The sequence below is a fragment of the Physeter macrocephalus genome, chromosome 4 (assembly GCF_002837175.3).
Source record: "Physeter macrocephalus isolate SW-GA chromosome 4, ASM283717v5, whole genome shotgun sequence".
NCBI lineage: Eukaryota > Metazoa > Chordata > Mammalia > Artiodactyla > Physeteridae > Physeter > Physeter macrocephalus.
The window spans coordinates 15710265-15723282 of record NC_041217.1 but is presented as its reverse complement, the minus strand read 5'-3'; the positions used below and the strand labels follow the sequence as shown (position 1 = coordinate 15723282).

The 13018-nt window shown below is 40.0% G+C and overlaps 1 protein-coding gene across 27 annotated transcripts in view; it reads left to right on the top strand.

The window, feature by feature from the left end:
- ESRRG (estrogen related receptor gamma) overlaps positions 1 to 13018 on the top strand; it is a 665923-nt gene that overhangs the window by 413488 nt on the left and 239417 nt on the right. The window contains exon 2 of one of the 27 annotated variants that reach the window (XM_028488327.2): positions 12395 to 12504. The exons of 25 other annotated variants lie outside the window; for them this stretch is intronic. The gene's annotated coding sequence lies outside the window, so the exon portion shown is untranslated. Of the gene's footprint in view, positions 1 to 11988; positions 12505 to 13018 lie in introns of those variants that run through there. One more of the 27 variants, XM_028488326.2, reaches the window with a different exon arrangement.

Sequence of the window (13018 nt, the reverse complement as noted above, 5' to 3'; positions counted from 1 at the left end):
CACAGGCTCCGGACGCGCAGGCTCAGCGGCCATGGCTCACGGGCCCAGCAACTCCACGGATGTGGGATCTTCCCGGACCGGGGCACGAACCCGTGTACCCCGAATCGGTCGGCGGACTCTCAACCACTGCGGCACCAGGGAAGCCATCGGCAGGCGGACTTCAACCAACGCGCCACCAAGGGAAGCCCTGTACCATTTTTTTAGATTCCACATGTAAGCGATATCATATGATATTTGTCTTTCACATGATGTTTTGCAAAGTAAATCCTTGGCATAAAATTGCATACTGCTTCTTGCTGTCTCAGGCCATTGATCATTTTACATTAAAGAGAGGAGTCGGTTCTGTCAACACCTACTGAGGGTGTGCTCTGATAGAGCCACAGAGGACTTGGAGACTGGGTGTGGGAGGATTGACCGCAGAGGCTGAGTTCAAGGTCATTCTTCCCTGAAATGTGGGGACCACGTGAGGCAAATATAAGTAAATATGACTACAGATGAATTTGATTTTCACCAACAATAGTATAATATGAGGTTCTATATAATAAAGGTATATATATATATTTCTGTAAGGTCTTATAGAAAAAACCCGAATGAACTTTTTGGCCAACCCTATATATATATATATATATATATATATATATATATATATATATATAATATATATATATATATATATATATATATATATAGAACCAATAACTCAAGATAAGAAATTCTGTGTAAAACATGCATGATGTAGTCACTCTGACAATTCACTTAGTCATTTATTTAACCAAATGCTTCCTTTTCCTAACATAAGATGTAGCACCTGAGCTCTGGGGGCTCTAAGATCTAGGGTTCTGGTCTAGGTAGAATGAAGACAAACTTGAAATTCCCCAATTAATTTCTCCTTTGAAGACAAGTCATGGAATTTGCTACCACTGTGAGATTTTAATATAAAACCATCATTTAGGAGGTCACAAAACGTCAAAAATTCACCAGTTTACTGCTTTCAAAGGTAAAGCCATTTTATTTTAAAATATCCTGCCATGTTAAAAAAAACAGTAGAAGAGGTAAAGACATGAATTGCTTTGGAACCCATGAAAGTATGCTTAATACAGCCCCCTTTCTTTTTGGTTCTTTGTAAACATGTGCAGGGAATACCAGAAATATATAAACAAGAAAAGATATACTGACCATCTTCCATATTCTCTCATAATCTGCCTTTTTTTTTTTTTTTTTTTTTTTTCGGTACGCGGGCCTCTCACTGTTGTGGCCTCTCCCGTTGCGGAGCACAGGCTCCGGACGCGCAGGCTCAGCGGCCATGGCTCACGGGCCCAGCCGCTCGGCGGCACGTGGGATCTTCCCAGACCGGGGCACGAACCCGTGTCCCCCGCATGGCAGGCGGACTCTCAACCACTGCGCCACCAGGGAAGCCCCATAATCTGCCTCTTTTAAGGAGGCCTTGTTACATGTTAGCAGATTTGATGTCCCTGTCACTGTCTTGAAATATTTGTTGAATGAATGGATGGATGCATTCCCCATCTGTGTAGTCAGTTCTCTGTTATCCATTATAATGGAGTCAAAATAGGAAAGGAACATTTGAGAGTGAAATGCACAAATCATCGAGAAAGTTCACGTGAGCCATTACTTTCAAAGTTTCCCACCAAATCTTTTACCCAACTTGATTAAAATGTGGCAGAAAATGGCTTCACGTGAGTTCTTTCTCTTTTTCCTAGGTCTGCTGCCTTAGATACTAAAGGATAAAATTCTAAGTTAAGGACTCAAACAAGTATCCAGAAACAGCCCTGGAACAGGGCTGGAAGATTATCTCTGAATAATCATACCAATAAATTAGGCCTAATTCATTGTCCCTATGTAGAGTTCAGGGGAGGATTTTTTAAAGAGTTGTTGGTAAACTTGAACTCAGGGAGCAGGAGGAAAGACGCCCCCAAAAGGATCTTGAACAAGAAAAGTTGACTGTCCCATCTGCAAAGGGGTAGAGAAGGGAAAACACAATTTCAGTATTCCAGGGAGTACTTTCAGATACTAGACTCTGGGGTAAAGTGTGAGCTATTTCTGTGAATATCTCAAAAAAGGTAAATCCCGAGGTAGGACTGTGTGTGTGAATGTGGATGTGTGCCCTGGAGAGAAGGGGTGGGATTCCCTAGAGCCTAGACCCCTTGGGGAAGTGACTCTGTTGTGTCAAGGTCACATTCATTCTTTTCTTCTTTTTTGAGGGCGGGCGGAGTGCAGGTGGTGTGTATATGAACGTGCCCCTCTAGGGTGGGACATCTCTGTTGAAGGTCACATTCATTCTTGGTCTTGTGTTTCAGAAGATTTGGGAAGGACGATATTTTCTTCCTTCTCTTTTAAAATGTCTAGCTGCTTCCCATTAAGTTACTTTTGAAAGCTTTTACGGTTTGGGAAGAAAAAAGTGGCAGTAAAATCAGCACGGTTTCTGACTAAAGGCCCGCGAGCAGCAATGGTAGGATAACCAAATGCCACGCGGAGTTGGTAACACCGAGGAGAGTCGTGGCTAAGCGGTGCAGGCCCAGGAAACCCAGCTTTATGTTGCGTACAGGATCACTGGTGACTGATTTTATGCCTGCTCTAAAGAAAATGGAGACAGTACGTGCACACCTAGCCTTCTTTCCTACCACTCCCCACCCTCACCCCCACCCTCACCTTCCTGTGAGATTTGCAACCGGGTTTCTTACATACTGACGTGAAGTCATAATGCATAATCTTGAACATCTCCAAACAGCCTGTTTGTTAGCTAAGAAATTATGTATGCTTTCAGGTTATTTAGACTATACCTACAGCCTTTGTTAAAGGACTACAGTACATGAATATAAGAATATTATATATACTTTAATGTGTTTGCACAATTATTATAAAATATGTAGAAGACCCAATGTACATCTGAGATAAATTTTTTTAAATAGAACTTCGACTTAAGATAAAAGGAAACCTGTAAGCAGTAGTATTAGTTTGTTGAATTCCTTTAGTGATATTTTCTTTTACTGTTTTTTTTTTTGAAGGAAGGCAATGATAATAGTTAATGTAGACTTTTAAAATATCCTTTGATGGCTTTCTTTTGCCATATCTCATAAATACCAGTCTCCTTTGATCATAAGAAAAGTCTGATATTACAGACCAGGCAAACATCTGTGCATTAATTGAAAACATCTTTGCAAAGAAGTATATCTATAAGCATTAATGTGCAATTTTAAACTCTTCATACAAGAAACATGCTTATTCATAGGAACTTCTGGTGATACTTTGGTGTGTGTGTGTGTTTGTGTGTGTGTCCCTTTGCCTTCAGTTATTCACCCATGCTAAGTAGTAATGCCTGTAGGTATAGCTGATTCACTTTGCTGTACAGTAGAAACTAACACAACATTGTAAAGCAACTATGCCCCCATAAAGATTAAAAAAAATAAAATAAAATTTTCCAGATTATTTTTTTAAAAAAAGTAATGACCGTAGGTTTTGAGACCAAAGACGAATATTATACATAATTTCCAGTAATAAGAGTGAGACATCATCCTGGTAGAAACTTACCTCTAGCTCCTAATCTTGCTTTTCTTTTCTTTTCAATCTTTAGATAAAAACACAATTGAGTGAAAAGACCACAAAATATTCTCATTGAAACAGTTCTAAGGATCATAGCAATTTCACTCGTAATTCTTCCAACAACCCAGTGAAGGTCATTACTGTTATAAACCCATTTTACAGGGGGGAGAAACTGCAGTACAGCAACCTTAAATAACTTGCCAAAGGCCAGACAGCTAATAAGAAGCGTTGATAGGACCCAGACACTGGCTCCAGAATTCATGCTCCTGATCACGATGCTATACTGCTTCTAAAATACTATAATACAGGAAAGCTATAGGTAAAGGAAGAAAGGGGAAAGGCTGAATTAGTAATTTCCATCATACTGAATCCATGCTGGGCTAAACGCTTCTTTGATTTGGCTGGCTTTAGTTTGAATGCGCAGTGGTTCTTGCTGAAGAGAATAGGACCTCTGGCAGTGTATTCTGAACTGCTTGCCAGAGGTAAAGAGAGGTGTGTTTCTCCTGTTTGCTTCAGGAAAGAAACATACATAAAAGTAAAGAAGTAGTTCCTGTCTGGCATTTTATCAACTTCACTAAAAACTTCTATTTTTTTTTCCCTAGAGGCAGTAGGGTTGAATTGTTGCAGAGTGCCTACCTGTTCAGTAAGAAATCTGTTCTCTCCTGTCACATGCACTGTAACTTCCATTGATAGAACCTTTCCGAAAATGGAAGTGAAATAGATGTGAAATTTCTTATATGGGGAGAGAGCAGGAAAAGAAAGAGGACTCTTTGCTCTCTTCCTGTTGAAACAAAGAGCAAATCCTGCCTTCTTTTTCTCTGTACTTGATTTGTAAAGGCTACTTACAAATAAACACTTAACTCTTATTTCTCAGTTTCCCCATCTGTTCAATGGGAATTATAGCCTTTCCAGGTGCCTGGATGTTCTAGGGTTAAAAGGTCAAGTGAGTTTGGAATGAAGATATATCTCTTTTCTTTTGCTGTGGCTGAGGGCTCCTTGAAGTAACCAAGCCACAGAGCAAAGATGATGGCCTTTCTCATGTAGAGAGTGGACGACCAGATGGCAGAGCCCATTTTACATAATGACTCTCACTCTGGTGGTTTGTAATTTATGAAGTAGCCTTCTAATCAGAGGCTCCGTTCGCTGCCAAAGAGCTCCGCCACAGCATGGAAACAGCTTCTTCCAAAGAGAAAAAAAATATCATCAACCCAGTCGTCTTCTTCGTATGATAAGTAGTCTAAAGCACAAGATTAACAGAGACCATTCTGATTTTTATTTCAGAAACCTTGAGGAAAGAAGATACGGGCTAGGCTGTGGCTATCCAGAGATAACTTTCCCCCTGGCTTTCTAAAGGGAGAGGCAGCAACCATTTTAGCCACACTCGTAACTTGTGTCTCCCAGGCCTTGATGCTTATGTAGGGAGGGAAAAATGGGGAAAGAATAAAGGATGGTTGAAAGGAATAGGAGAGAAACGATGAGAGGGGTTTGCACAGCTGGACTGAGGCAAAATACCCCCAGCAAATGTCAGTTGCTGCCTTTTCCATTATAAATGATAAACTTCAAAAAGACAATGGAGAAAAATTCCTTTCATTTCCATAACCAAAACTTTAAAAAAAATCAGATGTACAATGAATACGGTGATAATTCTGCAACTTCGGCTCTCATTCTGTATGCCTTTGCCCCTTCCTCTCTCTTCCTGGAGCTAAAATTCCTATCGTTCACGATTTCAGTTCTTTCTCTACTATGACAACGGCCTCGCTAATCTAGCTCTAGCTGAAGTCATAGTTTCCAAAGAACCTTGCGTGATTTAGAGACATACCCTGCCCCATTTTCTCTTAAGCGTGTCAGGAGACTAAGAATAACCCATCCACTTCTCAGCATTGGGTACATTTTCAATCTGGCATGCCAAAATTCCCAACTCCAGGGTGAGAAATAAATCTGTTTCTTTGAATAGCAATGAGAAAGATGGGTAAGCATTTTAAAAGGGTAGGTGATGAGAGCAAGCAGTGGTGCTAAATGGAGTTTTATGTTCTTATGAACCATTCAGTGTAAAATGATAGAGTGTTTTCTGATTAGGTGATTTGTGCTTTTATGGTGAGAAAGTGGCTAAACACAGAGCAGTCTCCAAAGGTATCTTCTATGAATGCTTTGCCTCTTTACTGAAAGCACATCAGGGAAATGGATGATGCATCTCGTTTGATCCAAGTGAAACAGTTTAAATTGTTATGGCTTTGAGTTGTTGTTGTTGTTTTTTTAAGGAAATAGCTTTCTTTGGTAAAGAACTGTATCTCCAGTCTGTTCTTCTGCAGGGGGTGGCCTGGTGCCTATCAATGTATCCATTTGTGACGTTTGATAGCCACTCTGTCACCGGACAGTAGGCTGCTGAGACATATACTAAAGGATCATAGTCTATGGAGCTTTCATTTTTTTTAATCCAAGAAACCAGCAGTAGCATCAGCTCTGAATGAACTGCATTTAAATAGGGTTAGGAAGAGCGCAGTAAGGTAAGAAGAAATGCTTTGAGAAGAAATGCTATTCATAATCAGAAAAGCCGAGAGATATTAAAAAAAGATCACAAGCTATTACCGAATAACAGCTTTTTGAAGCAGTGCTTTGAAAAGGAGAAGTAGAACATAGACTAATAGAGAAAGAATAAAGGCAGCTTTCTTGGGAGAGAGAGAACGTCTACAGCAAATGGAATGTGGTTCCAGAGGAGAGGTAGGCGAGCTGGAAGGCAAGCCACAAGCAGAGGTGCGATTTTGTTCTCTCTGAGGTGCTACATCTGCCAGATCAGAAGCATCAGCGCCCTCTATTGTCCGCAAGAGAATTGCAGAATTGTCTGAGAACAGGCCAGGCTTTTTTGCCTTGTAAACAGACTTTCTGAAAACCTTGATTGATGAAAAGCAGTCGAATTAGGAAGGTAAGAAAGGAGGAAGGAAGGAAGGGAGGAAGGGAGGGAGAGAGGAAGGAAGGAAAGGAAAACAGTGATTGATTTGTGGTCACCTTTGTATTATGTGAGCACTCATGATTGTCTAATGTTTAAAACATGAGCTGTGTTAGATGTTGTCTCTGTCCTAGCTATTTGTTTATTAACATAGAAAGTACTCCGTAGAAGAAAGGTGCAATTTTAATCAAGCAATGGAGGAAGACAGGTTAATAATAGAAAAAAAGTTCTTCCGTTAACTTCATTATTCTTTTTGTTTGTTTGTTTGTTTTGGTAAACCTCTATTTACACATCATCATTTTTTTTTGAGTTTTTATTTTATTTCGTTGATTAACAATGTTGTGTTTCCGGGGTACAGCAAAATGATTCAGTTATACATATACATGTGCCTATTCTTTTTCCAATTCTTTTCCCATTTAGGCTGCCACATAATATTGAGCAGAGCTCCCTGTGCTCTACAGTAGGTCCTTGTTGGGTATCCATTTTAAATATAGCAGTGTGTACCTGTCGATCCCAAACTCCTTACACATCGGCATTTAACTAACTTCGATAGAAAAATACTGATGTTATCCAGGGTTCTCCTTTGTGCAATTTCTATTTCTCAGTAATGATTTTTACCTGGTGTCGACATGGAAAAATACAGGCATTGGAAACTTTTTTGGGAGCTCAAATAACATTCAAATTAATGTTGCTCAGCTATGTGTTTTACCAAATTAAAGATTAAGGCAAGAATGACAACTTCATTCAAGCGGATCATTTGGAATTACATGAAACAGCTGCTGTTAAACAGCTGACAGCGACAGAGAGCCCCGTGATCCCCCAGCAAGGGCTCTAGCAGGGCGCTCCATGCCCCACGTTCTGAAAAACACATCCTGCTCCTTTAGACCCACACACAGTGTCCTCCCCATCATGCTTGTTGCCAAACACTGGGCTTTCTAATCACTTTGTATTCAGCCAGAGATCCAGGAAGTCCAAATCCAGCCAGACAAATGCAGAACAGCTTAGCAGAAGCAGCTTTAACAGGTGCCATCGGTATGGTCTCAGGGAACCTGAGAGACACGACAAACAATGGAGGACATCGGGCAGGAGCATCTCTTTGCCCCGGTGCAGGGGGTGGCATCAGTCGCCGACCAGCAGTTCCCCACAGAGGCCAGTTCATTGATCCTTAAGTGGTGGCGCAACAGTGCTAAGGAATGTTTAGACACCGTAGCTGCGCAAGTGCCCTGCAAACAGACTGCGGTCGGATGTCTGTCTCCTGCCCCCCCACCCCCTGTAGAATGCTAGAAACAGAAGGGACCAGAATAAGGAGCATGGACCCGTTCAGAAGCAGAAGGGCTGGATGATAGGTTTTATTTAAGCAGGTGCCTTCCTATTTTGAAAATAGGCAGCTGAAGATTGCCACCGTATAAACGTAGGCATTATTGGATGTGTCGCTGTCCGGTTCTGCCCTCGTCTGCAAGAATGCAGGGCTCGCCCCAGCAGACGAGGCTCGCACGGGACATCTCATGATTACTTCTAGTTTGCGAGCCCCGCTTTGTCTACTCGTGGGTTTACTCTCCCTGCCAAGCTCGGGGTCATCCCTCCCCACATTAACAACACTTGATTAAAGTCAGTTTGAAAAAGTTGGTTGATCTACGGCATCTTCCTAAATCCTATCACTTTATTAATCCAGGGACAACTTGTATTTTCCATAGGAAGAGGAAATTGTGAATTGGCCAAAAGTTCATGAACTTAACATGCGTACCCTAAGCAAGCACTAGAGCAAAACTTAGAGGATCCTGTGTGTTTAGATAGAGCACATTGCAGAAGAAATTTGAAAAATCTGCATTAAGCTGGAAAACAGCCTATATGAATAGTTCTATTAATGTTCAGACTCTTGGTTTGGTACTGATAGTAAAAAAAAAAAAAAAAAAAAAAAAAGAGCAAGAAAAGCAAGGCCACATTTTAAATTCTTTGAAATTACTGGGAAAATGTTTACTTCTGCAGTTGGGAAAACGTTTGACTATTCTCTATGTTTTCCATATTCTGCTAATTCGGGATAAAAAAAAAAAAAAATAAGGTCCCAGTCAAATTAGAGTAGTTTGGCATTTTGGTATCACAGTATGGCCATTTCTTTCCTATCCGGGTAATGTGGATTAAAAAACGTGATACTTGTAACCTGTTCTGAGCAGGCCTTGATCAAGGATGTACATTTACAGGGGAATAGAGGCTTCATTCTTTATGATAAATTTCAGCTTTACCCTCTGCCTCAAAACAACTTCTTCTTTTCTAACCCATATTTATAAATCAATAATTGTATCCCAATATAGTCCTCTTCCAATGCACAGATTTAAGTTTTTCTTATTTGAAGAGTAACGACTCTGTATCTTAGTAGTGTTTATTATTCAAAGCGCACGTTACCGACATCATAGAATTAATCTTTATACAATCCCCTTCCTAGTTCAGTTGCAGGAAACTGAAGCAAAATGGGGTTGATGGATTAAGCAACATTATACACAAAGTAAAGGTAAACATTTATCGGACTCTTCTCATTAATCATGTTTTTTGGCCTCCCAAGCACTGGTGTTTCTTGAATTATACCAAATATACTTTCAAAGACTAATAATATTTGGGGGTTTAGACTCTTAGTCTAAATTGATCCATTTTTCTCACTGTGAAGTCAGTAAACGGAGGCTTAAAGAGATTGAATAATTTGCCCAAACTCACCCAAATTGTTCATAGTAGAACCAGAATTAAAGAGAGGCTACTCATAGATATTTTGGTATTAAGCATTTATAAATTGTTTGACAAAATTATAATATCTAGTTCAGAAAGAGGCACAATGGTTGCACCCAAAGGTCCAGTTCTTCTACATTCCTGTATCAGACATATCTGGAGAAATCAGAGAGAAACTGTGCCGGTAGGTGTGAGGTTGGGGGTAGGGGGAGGGGAAAGGGATTCAGCCTTGCATCACATCGCTGTGATGATATAAAGGCGCCCTGCAAAGGAACAGAGCTGTGTGGATGATCTTGTGAGGACCCAGAACTGGGACAAAGAGGTATACTTCGTTGTTGTTATTTTGATTTTTATCACATGACCTTGCCACAGGGTGGGGTGGAAGCGTGAAGCGGGTACGGAGGCAGACGGGGGGACCCTGATGAGATCGGGGTCATTACCTTGGAGTTCGTCTCTGCCACTTACAGGTTGGTATGTTCCAAGACAATTTAAATAACCTCTCAGAATATTTATTGCAGAATCTAGAAAACTAATGTTGTGAATCTCACAAAGAGGCAAAAGGACTAAATGAGATTATGTGTGAACAAGGATCTTGGAAGTTTAAGGTGATATGTTTGTGCTAGAAATGAATGAAATGAAACGTTAGGACTATTAAATGTATCAATTCCATTAAGCTCCTTTTATGGGCTCTCAGATGAGGTTTCCTTTGCGAAGTCATACTGATAAGTATTGCTAATAATCTAAGGCCTTTTGAATATGGTGAAGAAAAAAATTTAAGTTAAATTAGGCTGTTTGAAGGAAAATGTTCAGAATTATATATAAACAGGCATGACACGAAACAAAGCAGAATGGTGTGTGTGAGTGTGTGTGTGTGTGTGTGTGTGTGTGTGTGTTGTTCATTTTTTGGATAAGCATACAGTTTTTGGAATTAGGGACCAATTTTTGTTTATTTATTAGCATTTGATGACTCTCAAAGATCTCCAAAGTAGAGGGTGAGGACTCTGGGAATTTTTATTCTTTCATCAGAAGTTTACCACAGGCCTCTTTACACAGGCCAGTTGTCAGCTACAGAATGTAAATAAATTATGTAATGTTTCAAGTGATACCTTTACAATTAATAAATCTAGCTACATTTTCAAACAATACAATTCTTGTTCTATTGTCAGGCAAGAACGAATGCTATGAAAATTAAGAACTTTAAGCAAAGAATTATTTTAAAAGTTTACCTTGATATTTTTCAATTTGCAATTACGTGGATACCAAACTCTTTGGGGTATAAAACACCGTATACGTGAAATTAATATTTTGCCAATTAGAACATTTTGCCTGTAAGGATTAACATTTTATCAGTTTGGTATTATTTTTCTGTTATTCAGCCTAGCCTGGGTCTACCTTACATTCTTTTCCCATCCAGGAGCAGCATGCTTTGTAGCAGAAAGAGTTATAGTCTCTGGAGACAGAGGTCCTGGGGTCATAGTCTGGTTCTGAAACTCACTGGCTGGGTTTTCTTGGCTAAGTTAATGTCTGCGCTTCATTTCCTTCTTTTCATTTCTTTGTAAAATGGAATCGTCATAATATCTACGCATATATATACTATTCATATTAAACTAGGTAATCACACAGTAAAAGAAGGCTGTTGTTATTTTGACCTCACTGAACTTTTTTGCAGTTGACCAAAATAATATATGGGAGCACACAGCACAGTGCTTGAGACATAGTAGGTGCTGGACAAACATTTTCCATTTTTCTTTAACATAAACTCCACATTAAACCTATATCAAACCCTGTATTAAATAGTAACACCACCTTATATGTGTATACTTCTTTATAATTTACAGAATGAGTTTAATACACAGGTAACTGTCCTACAGGGAAGACTGAAATAGAAATGTCCTTTATAAGTAAGGAAACTACAGAGAGGTTAAGTAACTTTCCCAAGGACAAACCCCTAGTAAGGAACAGAGCTGACTTGGAAACTTGGGAACCTTCTAACCTATTGGCTACCCAGGCTGCATGACTATTTGCAGTGAGATCCTTGAAGAGGGAAATTTGGGGGGAACCCAGCCTTCAACTCAAGGGGAGTAGAGATCCCTGGGTCTCACACAGTGTCTGGAACAGAGCAGGTACTGGATAAATATGTCTTAAATAAATGAAAGAAGGGAAAGCAAAATTCAAAAAAAGATGGGACAATTCAGGGAGGTGTATCTTTAATAGACACACCTCTGAATGATAACTGGTTATAAAAGGAAACTTCAGGCCCTGTGCCAAGTCCTCTGATGGCTCAGCCAACGATTTCTTGAGGAACTTTAGATTCTCTTTTTGACCCTAGCTAAGTAGGCTGCAAGCTCTGGTAAATAGAGCAGAAACTTTTGCTAATGTGGAACCCCAATTAAAACCTGCTCAGAAAACGACAGAAAACTATACTTGCCTGATCTCACCTGGAGAGTGAAACAAACGGGTACTGGAGAAAACCTCGTCAGATGACATCATGAAGGCTGATGTCGCTGCAGTGGCAGTAGGCCCGCAGCATTGCTAGAAGAACAGATGGAAGATGGGACACATTTGTAGCCAAAAAGAGACTACTCGTAGGTAACACAGCATGCATTGCCAGGTAGGAATAACCTCTATACGTCCTATGTGTGTGCATTTCTTAAACTCAGTTTTGTAAAAATTGTTGCATGTAATTTGAAAGTCTTCGACTAAAATTTATGGATTGCTGGCATTGTTGGACCTTTGCTTCTAGGAGTATGTTGAGAGGGGTATGTGTGTGTGTGCATACCCAAGTGTTCAGGACCAGACTCAGATGAGATCAGAGATTTGGTTCAAACATCCAAGGAGTTACTCTATGAATAGAGTACTGTTGATGTTTACTTTCTAAGGAAGGGATGTGGGCTTGCATTTCTCTGGTGTGAAAATGTTTTGTTTAGTGCCTAGTGCAGTGCTAACAACAATGTGATAAATGCTTGCCGAGTATAGTATAAATAAGTAAATTGATTTGATGCCCTGAAGTTTAGTATTCTTTATTGTATTGCCATTTGTTCAGACACAAAGTAAAAGAGACTCTAGCAGACAGTGCCTTTCTTACCCTCATGGCTCCTTGTCCACCCAAGATTGCTCTCTCTTTTTTTTTTTTTTTGAACCCCCAAGATTGATCTCTTTAACTTTGTTCCCTTCAAGCACTTAACCCTGTCGAGCCTTCCTATCAGCACCTTGGATAAAAGGAGGGATGCAGCAAATAAATGAACAGAACCACACTCCACGTGGCACCATATTCAGAGCCATTGCAGGTAAAGGCAGGGCTGGTACCTAATGGTAGTAAATAGAACGGTTAATAGCACAGGTTAAGAGTCCCATGAGCAGGGTTAGAATTGTTTTTGCCACTTAGCTCATACAGAAGTTGCAGGAAGTTATGCAGCCTCAGTTTCGGTAAAATTGGCATATTATGAAGATTATTGTGAGCTTCAGATGAGCTAAATTATGTCAGTTGTTGAGCATGGTGCTAGCACATCATAAACCTGTGATCCTTAGCAACTTTGATGGTGATGACAGTGCTGGTACCCACAGTAATGATGATGGTGGTGACAGGGAAGATGGTAAGGATGGTTAAAGCTCTTTGTGGTGATCAGCTTCCTAGGCAAAAATGAAAAGGAATCATGCTAAGATCTGTTTCTAGTTTGTGTTTCTGGGTCTAAGACTTCTTTCAAATATCCTCTTAGTTTTGGGAAAACTTAAACCAGCTCTCCAACTTAAATTACCCTGAAGACCAATAACTTTATATTTTTAACATGAGGGATTTACTGA